We start from the raw sequence: 13303 nt of genomic DNA, 5'->3' as shown, positions 1-13303 counted from the left end.
TGGAATAGGGTGGGCCCCTCATCCAATATGACTGGGGTCCTTTATAATGGAGAAATAACAACATACACACACAGGCAGGCAGGAGACTGTGTGAAGATTGGCATTGTGCTGCCACAGCTAGCAGGTGCTAGGAAAGAAGCCCAGAACAGATCCTTCCCTAGTGCCTTTAGAGGAAATATAGCCCTGCCCATGCCTTGATCTCAGACTTCTGGCCTCCAGAACCATACATTTTGGTTGTTTTAAGCTGCCCAGTCTGTGGCACTTTGCTACAGCCACCCTAGTGAACTAACGGAGAAATAAAGTCTGCCTCTTGATGGTGACAGGCATGTAGAGGGTAGTAGGAATTGTATCCTTTGTGGACTGACACAAGGCTGTGCAAGAGTGGACAGAACAAGGGAGGAGGGGACTGCATGTGGGGAGCAAAACCCAGCTTCTAGGTCTGACTCTGCCAAGAACATGATGGGAAGCTGTTTAACTCTCCCTCCTTTTCCCAGCGAACAAAAGGACAGACTTAGGTAAGACATCCTTTTTGATTATTTTCTGCTTTAAAATTGAGTGCCTCCATCAGAGTTCTTTAGCCTGTACTAGAATCCCCTGCAGGAGCTGTAAACTCGGATTACCGGTCCTACCCCTTGAGTTTCTGATTCAGGAGATCTGGGGTGAGGCCTGATTATTTTCATTTCTAACAAGTTCCCAGGCAATGCTAACGCTGGCTGAGACCACACTGAGAATACCGGTTCTAGGTCAGCGCTTCACAGTTCTGCCTGCATATTAGAATAATGTGGGAAGCTCTTAATAAATACAGCTGCTTGCCGACTTATGATGGGTTTGCGTCCTAATAAACTGATCATAAGTCGATTTAATATACCCAGTGAACATTAGAGTTTAGTCTAGCCTTCTTTAAACATGCTCAGAACATTTCTATTAGCCTAGGCTGGTGCGGCTGCTCACACCTGTAATCCCAACACTGAGAGGCCAAGGCAGGAGGATCACTTGGGCCCAGGAGTTGGAGACCAGCCTGGGCAACATAGTGAGATACCATCTCTACACAAAATAGAAAAAATTAGCTGGCCATGGTGATGCTTTCCTGTAGTCCCAGGTACTTGAGAGGCTGAGGCAGGAGGATCGCTTAAGCCTGGGAAGTTAAGGCTGCAGTGATCAGTGATCAGACCATTGCCTTGCAGCCTGGGTGACAGAGCGAGACTCTGTCTCAAAAAAAAAAAAAAAAAATTAAATTAAATAAATAAAAATCTTCCTAAGTGAGGCAAATGTGCAGCAGAGTTGAGAACCACTGCCCTAGGAGCCTCAGACATTTAAGGAAACAAGAATGCAGTAAAACTGTGTTGGTGCACGCTTTAAAAAAGGTTCCTCAATCTGACATTCATGGCCCAAGCAAAATATAGCTTTAAAAAAAGGTTCTTCAGCCGGGCACAGTGGCTCATGTCTATAATCCCAGCACTTTGGGAAATCTAGGCAGGTGGATTACCTGAGGTCAGGAGTTCGAGGCCAGCCTCACCAACATGGAGAAACCCCGTCTCTACTGAAAATACCAAATTAGCCGGACGTGGTGGTGCATGCGTGTAATCCTAGCTACTCGGGAGGCTGAGGCAGGAGAATTGCTTGAACCCGGGAGGCCAAGGTTGCAGTGAGCCGAGATTGTGCCATTGCACTCCAGCCTGGACAACAAGAGTGAAGCTCCATCTCAAAAAAAAAAAAAAAAAAGGTTCCTCATTCTGACATTCATAGCCCAAACAAAATACAGCTTTAAAAAATGAAGAAATGGCCAGGCGCAGTGGCTCATGCCTATAATCCCAGCACTCTGGGAGGCCAAGGCAGGCGGATTATCTGAGGTCAGGAGTTCGAGACCAGCCTGGCCAATATGGCAAAACCCCGTCTCTACTAAAAATACAAAATTAGCTGGGTGTGGTGGCGCATACCTGTAATTCTAGCTACTTGGGAGGCTGAGGCAGGAGAGTAGCTTGAACCCGGGAGGTGGAGATTGCAATGAGCCAAGATTGTGTCATTGCACTCCAGCCTGGGCGACAAGAGCAAAACTGTGTCTCAAAAGAAAAAAAAAGAAAACTTTGTTTGCTAACTTGCCGAGGTTAAGAAATTTGAAATAGGCCGGGCGCGTGGCTCAAGCCCTTCTATCCCACACTTTGGGAGCCGAGACGGTGATCACCGAGGTCCAGCGAGATCGAGAACCACCTGGCTAACACGGTGAAACCCCATCCTACTAAAAAATACAAAAGGCTGAGCCGGGCAAGGTGGCGGATGCGCCTGTAGTCCTGGTCTACTCGGGAGACCTGAGGCAGGAAGAATGGCGTAAACCCGGGAGCGAGCTTGCAGGAGCGGAGATCTGCCACTGCACTCCAGCCTGGAGGGCAGACGAATGACTCCGTCGTCAAAAAAAAAAAAAAAAAAAAAGAAATTTGAAGATAGTGTTAGGGACTCAAGTTCCTTCACTTCTTTTGAACATGGTAATTTCTTCTTGTCTCATCATTACACTGTAATTTCTTGTCCCCCCTTGCAAGAACAAGGTATGAGTTCACTTGTTTTATTTTATTTATTTATTTATTTATTTATTTAGAGGAGTCTCGCTCTGTCGCCTCCCGGGTTCACGCCATTCTCCTGCCTCAGCCTCCCGAGTAACTGGGACTATAGGCGCCCCCCGCCACACCCGGCTAAGTTTTTGTATCCTTAGTAGAGGCGGGTTTCACCATGTTAGCCAGGATGGTCTCAATCTCCTGACCTTGTGATCCGCCCGCTTCAGCCTCCCAAAGTGCTGGGATTACAGGTGTGAGCCACCATGCCTGGCCAAATTTGAATCGAAATAACCTGAAACTACTGAGCACCTCTTCTGCCCCTGACTTTAAGGGAACAGAGCAAGCCTGGCAGTTAGGAAAGAGCTTGGGTCTCTTGGGGGAGCTTGCCTGAGTTCAGACTGCTTTAATGGTGGTGTGAGCTGCACAGATGAAAGCAGGTAGAGTGTAACCCCTCCATGCCTCAGTTACCCCACATGGAAAAAGAAGTAGAGTCTATCACATTGAGCTGCGCAGATGAAAGCAGGTAGAGTGCTTAGCACAGTGTCACACCGTAATTTGTGTACCTCCTGATTTCCGCCATTCTGTGAAGTGGTATTCTATTTTACTGATGAGGAAACTGGTGCAGTAATTGATTCGTCCAAAGCCTTAACAACTGGGATAGTGCTGGACTTGGACCTGTGCTCAAGCTTTTGGATTCGAGAGGCTCTGCTCTTTGCCTAACAGGGAGGGATGGGAGCCATCCTCAGGAAGTTTACTAATAGGCAAGTGATCCATCTACAGAACAGCCCCAAACTAGAAACTGAGGTGACATGGTAAACAGGCCATGCGTTCTCTGGCCTCGTGAAAGGGAGTCAAGAAGGAAGATGCAAGTGACCAGAATTTTGAGTTTTGATAGGGAGGAGCAAGGAAGAAATTCAGAACAGTGCTCCTGATTCCTCTGCTGGACTGGGAGCAGTTGCTGAGTCGGGTGGAGTTGGGGAGGACTGCGAATGCCACAGCCTTCAGGCTAAGGAGAGTGGATGAAGAGCCTGGGGGCCTGGGGGCGGAGCTGCCTCTGAGTCAGTTGCCTTTTCCTTTTTTTTTTTTTCCTTTTTTTTTTGAGACAGAGTCTCACTCTGTCCCCCAGGCTGGAGTGCAGTGGCGTGATCTCTGTTCACTACAACCTCCACCTTCCGGGTGCAAGCTGTTCTCCTGCCCCAGCCTCCTGAGTAGCTGGGATTACAGGCGTGCACCACCATGCCTGGCTAATTATTGTGTTTTTAGTAGAGGTGGGGTTTCACTATGTTGGTCAGGCTGGTCTCAAACTCCTGACCTCGTGATCCACCTGCCTCGGACTCCCAAAGTGCTGGGATTACAGGCGTGAGCCACCCCGCCCAGCTGCTTTTTTCTTTGAACGAATAAAATGCCTACTGTGTGCTGAATGCTCTGCAAAGCCTGGAGATACTGTCGGCATGGTGCGCAGTTCCTATCCTCAGGAAGCCCACATTCAGGGAACACAGGTGGGCGGATGCAGACCTCAAACAGTCACACAACTCTTTATACGTGTGCAAAGATGAAGGTCCAAAGAGGGCAAGTAACAAGCAGCCCTGGTCAGGCTTCTCTGAGAAAGATTAAAAAGCTGATGATGAGTAGTTGGTTAGATGGAGGAAGTCCGAGCCAGGAAGTAGCGCATGGAGGAGACCCAGAGCAGGCATGAGCTCAGCTGCAAGAACCATGTGGGTCAGATGGTGGGACATGAGGTTAGTGAGCTGGTTGGAGGCTGTGGTAAACATGTTTTTACCCTAAAAGCTATAGGGAAGCCATGGAAGGACTTTAAATTGGGTAATGTCCTGTGATGGATTTCTTGCCTTACAGTTCTGAACCCTCCCACACATTAGTCTCATTTGATTGCCACAGTAACCCTATGAAGATATTACCTCCATTTTAGATAAAGACTATTGGAATCCTTATTCCAACTGAAGGTCAGATGTCTGAAATTACATATCCAGACCACACCTCCGCCCCACCTCTTGCTCTTTCTTCTACCAGAGAGACACCACCACACCCAAGGGAGGTGATGATGCCTGCAGGGGACCCAGGGAGCCCGGATGGTCTCTCTGCCCCATCTCTTAGCCCTCATGGTAACAATATTGCTCCTTGCATGCACAGGGCTCCTAAAGTAGCCTAACCAGAAAAGGGAGAACTATGCCCTGAGGCCACTGGGTGGGAGAAATCTGCCCCTCCCCACCCACCTGGGGCAGGGCTGGCAACAGTGGAAATGTCCTGCCTGCCTGAGCCTGTCTGAAGCTTCCTAACAAAGAAGGAGCCCAGACCCCTTGAGGGGGCAGCCCAAAGACCAGGGCTGAGTGTGCAGTTGCCCTGGAGCCTCTAGGGATACGTCAGTAGGAGCAACAGAGGCCCTTGGAGTGGGCTGGAGCCTGTGGTCCCCCATGGAAGGATGTGATGGAGTGAAAGAGGGTGCCAGACTTGACAAATGCTGAAGGCTAGGCACCTCCATCTCCTGGAGAGGGAGAGTTGAGCTGATGTCCTCCGAGTGTCTCTCATTTGCATTACATGGAGAACTCCCTTTAGCACCAGTGCCAACCCTGTGTGCTAGCTGGAATCCATGTTTCATAGGTGGGGAGACTGGCTCAGAGAGGTTAAATAACATAACATCTCTCAGCTAGGCCGGGCGGGGTGGCTCACACCTGTAATCCCAGTACTTTGGGAGGCCGAGGCAGGCAGATTACGAGGTCAGGAGATTGAGACTATCCTGGCTAACACGGTGAAACCCCGTCTCTACTAAAAATACAAAAAATTAGCCGAGTGTGGTGGCGGGCGCCTGTAGTCGCAGCTACTGGGGAGGCTGAGGCAGGAGAATGGCGTGAACCCGGGAGGCAGAGCTTGCAGTGAGCCGAGATCGTGCCACTGCACTCCAGCCTGGGCGACAGAGCAAGACTCCATCTCGAAAAAAAAAAAAAAAAAAAAATCTCAGCTAGTAAATAGCACTGGAATTAAAACCCAGGTTTGCGTGGCACCACCGTCTGTGAACCTTCCTTTGAGCCACAGTAACCAGAGAAGAGCTTACTTATTCCCAGGGAGAGCTCCAAAGCTTCAAGGAGGAGATGACGCTGACACTGAGACCCTCCTCTCAGGTGCTTAGCACTCACTAGGAGCTTAGTAAATGTTTGGATGAATGAGAAACCTGGAGCAAAAAGGGTTGCTGCTGGGTCCTGGAGGTGCAGAGAGGGGAAAGGAGGGGAGGGGAGGGGAGGGGAAGGGAGGAGAAGGGATGGGATCTCAATTCCCCCAGTGGTGTGGGCTTCTCCCCAGCTCTCCAGGAGTGAAGGATTGCCTTGGCCTCTCCAGTCTCACCTGAGAAACCAGAGCCTGTCCCACCTTTCTCAGCAGAAACTGGCTACCAAGAGACACAAATAGTGTCTAGATTACTAGCTAGATTATTCTAGTAAGGTCCTTGCTTATAAGCATGTCCTGGATATAACTGTTAGTAAATATGTAATTGTATGTCTTATGGACGATAAAACACTTATAGTACTATATAATATTCATGCTGACTAGCATGAATCCCCTAAAAGGCAATTCAGGAGAACCTGAAGCAGCTGCTTTTGATAAAGGAAGGATGTGGCCAACACAGAGGGAGGAAAAGAGGTCAGTGGGAAAGACAGCTGCTAGACAGAACTGGGGGGAGCCCCAGAGGCTGCAGAGAGGATGGGGGTGGGCTGTGCTCCCACTTTGTTTCCTCCTCCCACACCCCCGTCAGAGCCCCCCACTCTTCACACTGGCTAAGGTCAAATTGCTGGGCACCAAGAAAGGAGGACACCCATGTCCACCACAGCAACCTGAGGCCACCTCAGCCTTTTCCCTGGGTAAGGGAAAGCCACATCCCTGGAAGGGCAGGTCTGATGGGGTGAGGGGTAGGATGTTTGGGTTTCCCAGATTCGTTGCACTGAGAGAGCTGGGACAGTCAGGGAAAGGTCTGGGCCCTGCTGGAAATTTGGTGCAGACTTCAGTGAGGTTGCTCAGAAGCCACCTCCCTGCGCTGGTGGGAACCTCCCCGAGACACCCACCTTTGACTACGTGAGGTGACCCAGGAGCTGCACCTCAGGCAGGGTCTAGGTTGTCACAATCTGCATAAACCGTGCAGACTCCAGGTAACTCGTCTCTTGTATACGTGTATTTTTAATCCGTAAAACAGGATCCTCCCTGCAGTGTGCTTCTGAAGATTAAATCAGATAATGTATTCCTATGAGCTTTATGAACTGAAGTGACGTACACAAGCAAGGGATTATTCACTAATTCAAGAAACATCCACTGAGCTGGAGCAGTGGATTTGGAGGTAACACAGGAACCCAATGTCCAGACAAATCCAACTCAAGGTGCCCTGGGAGCTCAGAGGAGGGGCCACTGAGCTGGCTCCTGCAGAGGAGGCAGGGATTACTAATACAGACAAGGAGGGAGGAGGTTCCGGGCAGTGCAGAGTATGTGGGTGTCAGGGAGCCACCAAACACCTGCCAGGAACCACATCATTTTCTCCTTTTTTCTTTGGTGAAGCTAGTGATGGCTAACATTTTTCAGTGCTAAGTACCAAGCAATGTTCTAAGTATTCATTGTACTTCTCACCTCTTAATCCTCAGAGCCTGTATTCGTAACCCCTTTTTACCGGATGAGAAAATGGGGTCCAGAAGTTAAAGTAACTTCCCAGAGTCACTCAGCTAGTAAATGACAGGTAAACTTTGAACCCTTTCAGACTCCAAAAGCCATGGTTTTAACCTCCTTGTTAGAAAGCCCCTTCACTTTTATTCAACCCTCCAAAAATCTTCTTAAGCAACATTTCCTTAACTTGAGGATGTCACCCTTCCTCTTTCCCAAAAACAGAATCTTAATTCCTTGAGCTTTTTGTAAGAGGGCGTCCAGCTTGTGAGAGGCCAGAATGATGTCGGCAGGGCATGGAAAGAAGATTTGGAGGAAAGTATTTATGAAGGGCCCAGGGCCTAGAGTGAACCAGAAATCAGACCCAAGCCCAAGGCCCCTACCTCCACATCTCACCTATCCCAAAAGTCCAAGCAAGGAGTTGGAGGAGGGCAAAGCAGCATTTATGCTCAGAGAAGTATCTTGCTTTCTGGTAACCAAGGTTGATCTCCTTGTAGAGTTCACTTCCCCCAAGGAAAATTAAGGTACGCTGTGTTTTTTTGTTTGTTTGTTTTTTGTCTTTGTTTTTGCTTTTTTTGAGACAGAGTTTTGCTCCTGTCACCTAGGCTTGAGTGTAATGGTGTGATCTCAGCTCACTGCAACCTCTGCCTCCTGGGTTCAAGTGATTCTCCTGCCTCAGCCTCCTGAGTAGCTGGGATTACAGTTGCCCACCACCATGCCCAGCTAATTTGTTTGGTATTTTTAGTAGAGACAGGGTTTCACCATGTTGGCCGGGCTGGTCTCAAACTCCTGACCTCAGGTGATCCACCCGCCTCGGCCTTCCAAAGTGCTGGAATTACAGGTGTGAGCCACCGCGTCTGGCCAGCAAGTTTTATCAAGCTGACTTTCTTGTCTTCCCCTGCCCTAACCTTCACTTGGAACAGAAGTCAAGGCCTCCACTTTAGGGAAAAAAGAATGTCCCAGGGAAGAAGGCTTGGGGGACGGGAGGCCAGTAAGGCTCACTCAGTCAGTAAACCCCCTCCCTTGACTGGCATTACCTTTAGGAGAAGAGGGCCCAGGAAGGGTGGCATTCTCCAAACTCACCACCAGAGCCCCTGGGACTATGCGGTGACCTATGCTCCTTTCTTTCCTAACTGCATTTCCCCTGCCAAACCCATAATAACTTTCCTCATTGTCTGTGCTCACCATTCACCTTCTTCAAGGTGAAACCCACGACCCAGCACATGAGAAGGAGGCCTGTCTGGGAGACATGGCATGCCCACTTGGTTGTGTATGACTTGAACTCACATCGCCCGCATGTGAGGGCTTGGCCAGGACCTGGCCTGAACTCCACCCTAAACTCCAGGCCCCTCCAGTCTTTGATACCACACCCTAGTCTGTAGCAAATAATAGGACTTTCTTTTGAATGATAACACTCATTGTAAATCATCTGCTGGCTCGTCCTAAACAATGTTAAGCCTCAAATAGGGTGGGTGGGTCAGTACGAGGAAAATGCCAATCTCTGAAAGTGGAGTTAATAGAATCAACAAAAGATCGATTTGGCCATCTGCAGAGTAATCCACGCTCAGAGGGGCTTAGTGTTACTGATAGAGATAAGGGTATGTCCCAGGAATCCGTTTAGGGGACCAGTGCTTCTGAAGTTAAAAATGATTTCCAGCAAGTTGTAACCCAATCAAGTACGTGGCAACCTGAGGCAAACTGTTAACTTGAGAAAGCCTCCCCGGAGCAGAGCAAAACAGTGGTTCATAGTGTTTTTTGTTGTTTTGTTGTTGATGCTGATTCTGTTTTGTTTTGTTTTCTTTTGTAGAGGTGGGAATCTCACTCTGTTGTCCAGGCTAGTCTTGAACTCCTGGGCTCAAGCAGTCCTCCCAACTCAGCCTCCCAAAGCACTGGGATTTAAAGGTGTGAGCCACTGCACCTGGCCATTGTGTTAAAACCATCTTTTTTTTTTTTTTTTTTGAGACGGAGTCTCGCTCTGTCGCCCAGGCTGGAGTGCAGTGGCCGGATCTCAGCTCACTGCAAGCTCCGCCTCCCGGGTTTACGCCATTCTCCTGCCTCAGCCTCCCAAGTAGCTGGGACTACAGGCGCCCGCCAACTCGCCCGGCTAGTTTTTTGTATTTTTTAGTAGAGACGGGGTTTCGCTGTGTTAGCTAGGTTGGTCTCGATCTCCTGACCTCGCGATCCACCCGTCTCGGCCTCCCAAAGTGCTGGGATTACAGGCTTGAGCCACCGCGCCCGGCCTAAAACCATCTTTTGATAACATTCTGAATTAGTTGCCAGCATTCAGAAAATTGAGAGGTCTAATATAAAAATTGAAATTTCCAGCTTCTCTTGACAAATGACCAGATCTGCAATGCCGTACCCACTTTCCCCCAGGGCACCTGTCCAGTAAAGCTGAGCTTCAGAGAGGGCATGCAGACCCGAGTTTGACATGAGCCTACCACTCTCCACCATCCCCCAGACATGGAGGCTGAGCCTCAGTTGTCAGTTATAATGACACTTTTGCTACTGGATGCCTCTTTTTTTTTTTTTTTTTGAGACAGAATTTCACTGTCGTTGCCCAGTGAACGATCTTGGCTCACTGCAACCTCTGCCTCCTGGGTTCAAGCAATTCTCCTGCCTCAGCCTCCCAAGTAGCTGGGATTTTTTTTTTTTTTTTTGAGACGGAGTCTGGCTCTGTCGCCCAGGCTGGAGTGCGGTGGCCGGATCTCAGCTCACTGCAAGCTCCGCCTCCCAGGTTCACGCCATTCTCCTGCCTCCCCCTCCCAAGTAGCTGGAACTACAGGCGCCCGCCTCGTCGCCTGGCTAGTTTTTTGTATTCTTTAGTAGAGACGGGGTTTCACCGTATTAGCCAGGATGGTCTTGATCTCCTGACCTCGTGATCCGCCCGTCTCGGCCTCCCAAAGTGCTGGGATTACAGGCTTGAGCCACCGCGCCCGGCCGGTAGCTGGGATTACAGGCATGCACCACTATGCCCAATTATGTATTTTTAGTAGAGATGTGTTTTCTCCATGTTGGTCAAACTGGTCTCGAACTCCTGACCTCAGGTGATCCGCTGCCTCGGCCTCCCAGAGTGCTGGGATTAGAGGCGTGAGCCACCATGCCCGGCCGCTACTGGATTCTTACACCAGGCCTACTTTACCCAGCTATGTTGTCTTGCAGCCCCTGTAGACAGGAGAATGAAGCCTCAGTCACTGTCTAAGGCAGAGGGTGCCCTGATATGATCTCAGTCCATGAAGAAAGAAAAGGGAAGTGCCATTTATCAAATATCTATTATATGCCAGGCACTGAAATCAGCACCTTACACATATTTTCTTCTTCTTCTTCTTTTTTTTTTTTTTCAGATATGGTCTGGTTCTATTGCCCAGGCTGGAGTGCAGTGGTGGGATCTTCTCAGCGCACTGCAACCTCTGCCTCCTGGAGTCAAGTCATCCTCCCACCTCAACCTCCCAAGTAGCTGGGACTACAGGCATGCACCACCTCACCTAGCCAATTTTTGTATTTTTTTGTAGAGACAGGGTTTCACTATGTTGGTCAAGCTGGTCTCAAACTCATGAGCTCAAGCTATCTGCCCGCCTTGGCCTCCCAAAGTGTTGGAAATACAGGCGTGAGCCACCATGCCTGGCCCATATTTTCTTCTTTGTTTTCCCCACCGTGACCTCTTTCCATCTAGTCCTTACATGATGCCCATGGTGATCTTTCCAAAGCACAACTCAGATCATTTTGTGGTCCTTCTGAAAACTGTTTGATGATTCCCTATTACCATCAAGATAGCCTAAACCCTTCCGTTTGTTTCTACAGCCTTTTGTTTTTGTTTTTGAGACAATGTTTCGCTCTTGTCCAGGCAGGAGTGTAGTGGCGTGATTGTAGCTCGCTGTAGCCTTGAACTCCTCGGCTCCAGTGATCCTCCCACCTCAGCCTCCTGAGTTGCTGAGACTACAAGCTTGAGGCACTGTTCCTGGCTGGTTTGTTTTTTAAATAACTTCTTTTAAGATGTAATTCACATACCACAAAATTCATTCTTTTCAAAGTGCACAATTTAATGGTTTTTAGCATATTAACAGAGTAGTGCAACAATACCACAGTCAATTTCAGAACATTATCATCATTCCAAAAAGAAACCCCATACTTGTTAGCAGTCATTTCCCATTCCCCTTTCCCCAGCCCCTGGCCACCAATCTACTTCCTGTTTCTATGGATTTGTGTATTCTGGATACTTCCTATAAATGAATCATACAATATGTAGCCTTTTGTGACTGGTTTATTTCATGTAGCAGAGTGTTTTTAAGGTCCATACATGTATGTATCTGTACTTCATTCTTTTTTATTGCTGAATAATATTTCACTGTATGAAGGTACTACAGTTTCCTTACCCATTCATCAGTTGGTGGATATGTGGATTGTTACCATGCTTTATTTATAATAATGCTGCTATGAACATTCATGTATAAGCCTTTGTGTGAATATATGTTTTCATTCTCTTGAGTATGTACTTGGGAGTGGAAATGCTTGATAATATGGCAACTCTAACATTTTGAAGAGCTGCTAAACACTTTTCCAAAGTGGTTGCAGCATTTTACAACCCCAGCACCATGTATGAGGGTTCTAATTTCTCCATATCCTAGACAACATTTATTTTCCTTTAAAAAAAAAAAATTATAGCCACCTGGGCATGGTGGCTCATGCCTGTAATCCCAGTACTTTGGGAGGCCAAGGCGGGTGGATCACAAGGTCAGGAGTTTGAGATCAGCTTGGCCAACATAGTGAAACCCCATCTCTACTAAAAATCCAAAAAATTAGCTGTGCGTGGTGGCGGGTGCCTATAATCCCAGCCACTCAGGAGGCTGAGGCAGAAGAATTGCTTGAACCCAGGAGGCGGAGGTTGCAGTGAGCCAAGATCATGCCATTGCACTCCAACCTGGGCGACAGAGCAAGACTCTGACTCAAACAAACAAACAAACAAAATAGCCATCCTGGCTGGTGTGAAGTGGTATTTCATTGTGGTTTTGATTTGCATTTCCCTAATGACTGATGATGAAATCTTTTCATGTGCTTATTGGCCACTGGTATGTTGTCTTTGGAGAAATCCCTTAGCCCATTTTTAAAGTGGGTTGTCTTTTTATCATTGAGTTGTATGAATTCTTTTTGTGGTGGAGCGAGGTGGCTCATACCTGTAATCCCAGCACTTTGGGAGGCCGAGGTGGGCGGATCATGAGGTCAAGAGATCAAGACCATCCTGGCCAACATGGTGAAACCCTGTTTCTACTAAAAATACAAAAATTAGCTGAGCATATTGGCACACTCCTATAATCCCAGCTACTCAGGAGGCTGAGGCAGGAGAATCGCTTGAAATTGGGAGGTGGAGGTTGCAGTGAGCAGAGATCGCACCACTGCACTCCAGCCTGGTGACAGAGCAAGACTCCATCTCAAAAAAACTAAAGAAAGAAATAATTATTTCTGTATTCTGGATATCAGTCTCTTATCAGATATATGATTTGCAAATTTTTTTTTTCCATTCTGTAGGTTGTCTTTTCACTTTAATAGTATGCTTTGAAGCACAAAAAAAAGTTTAATTTGTTGAAGTGTAATTTATCTATTCTTTGAGTGCTTGTGTTTTGGTGTCATATCTAAGAAACTTGCCTAATCCAAGATCACGATTGATATTTTTGTTTTCATCTAAGAATTTTATTTAGCTCTTACATTTGGATCTACAATGCTTTTTTACATTATTATTATTATTATTATTTTTTGAGATGGCGTCTTGTTCTGTCACCCAGGCTGGAGTGCAATGGTGTGATCTCGGCTCACTGCAACCTCCGCCTCCCAGGTTCAAGCTATCCTCCTGCCTCAGCCTCCCGAGTAGCTGGGACTACAGGTGCCCGCCAATATGCTCGGCTAATTTTTTTATATTTTTAATAGAGATGGGGCTTCACCATGTCGGCCAGGATGGTCTCGATCTCTTGACCTTGTGATCCGCCCACCTCGGCCTCCCAAAGTGCTGGAATTACAGGCGTGAGCCACTGTGCCTGTCTATGTTAATTTTTTATATGATGTGAGGTAGGGATCCAAATTCATTCTTTTTTTTTTTTTTTTTTTTTTTTTTTTGA

Source organism: Rhinopithecus bieti, unplaced genomic scaffold (assembly GCF_001698545.2).
Source record: "Rhinopithecus bieti isolate Rb0 unplaced genomic scaffold, ASM169854v2 scaffold_24392, whole genome shotgun sequence".
NCBI lineage: Eukaryota > Metazoa > Chordata > Mammalia > Primates > Cercopithecidae > Rhinopithecus > Rhinopithecus bieti.
This window is presented reverse-complemented; position numbering follows the sequence as displayed.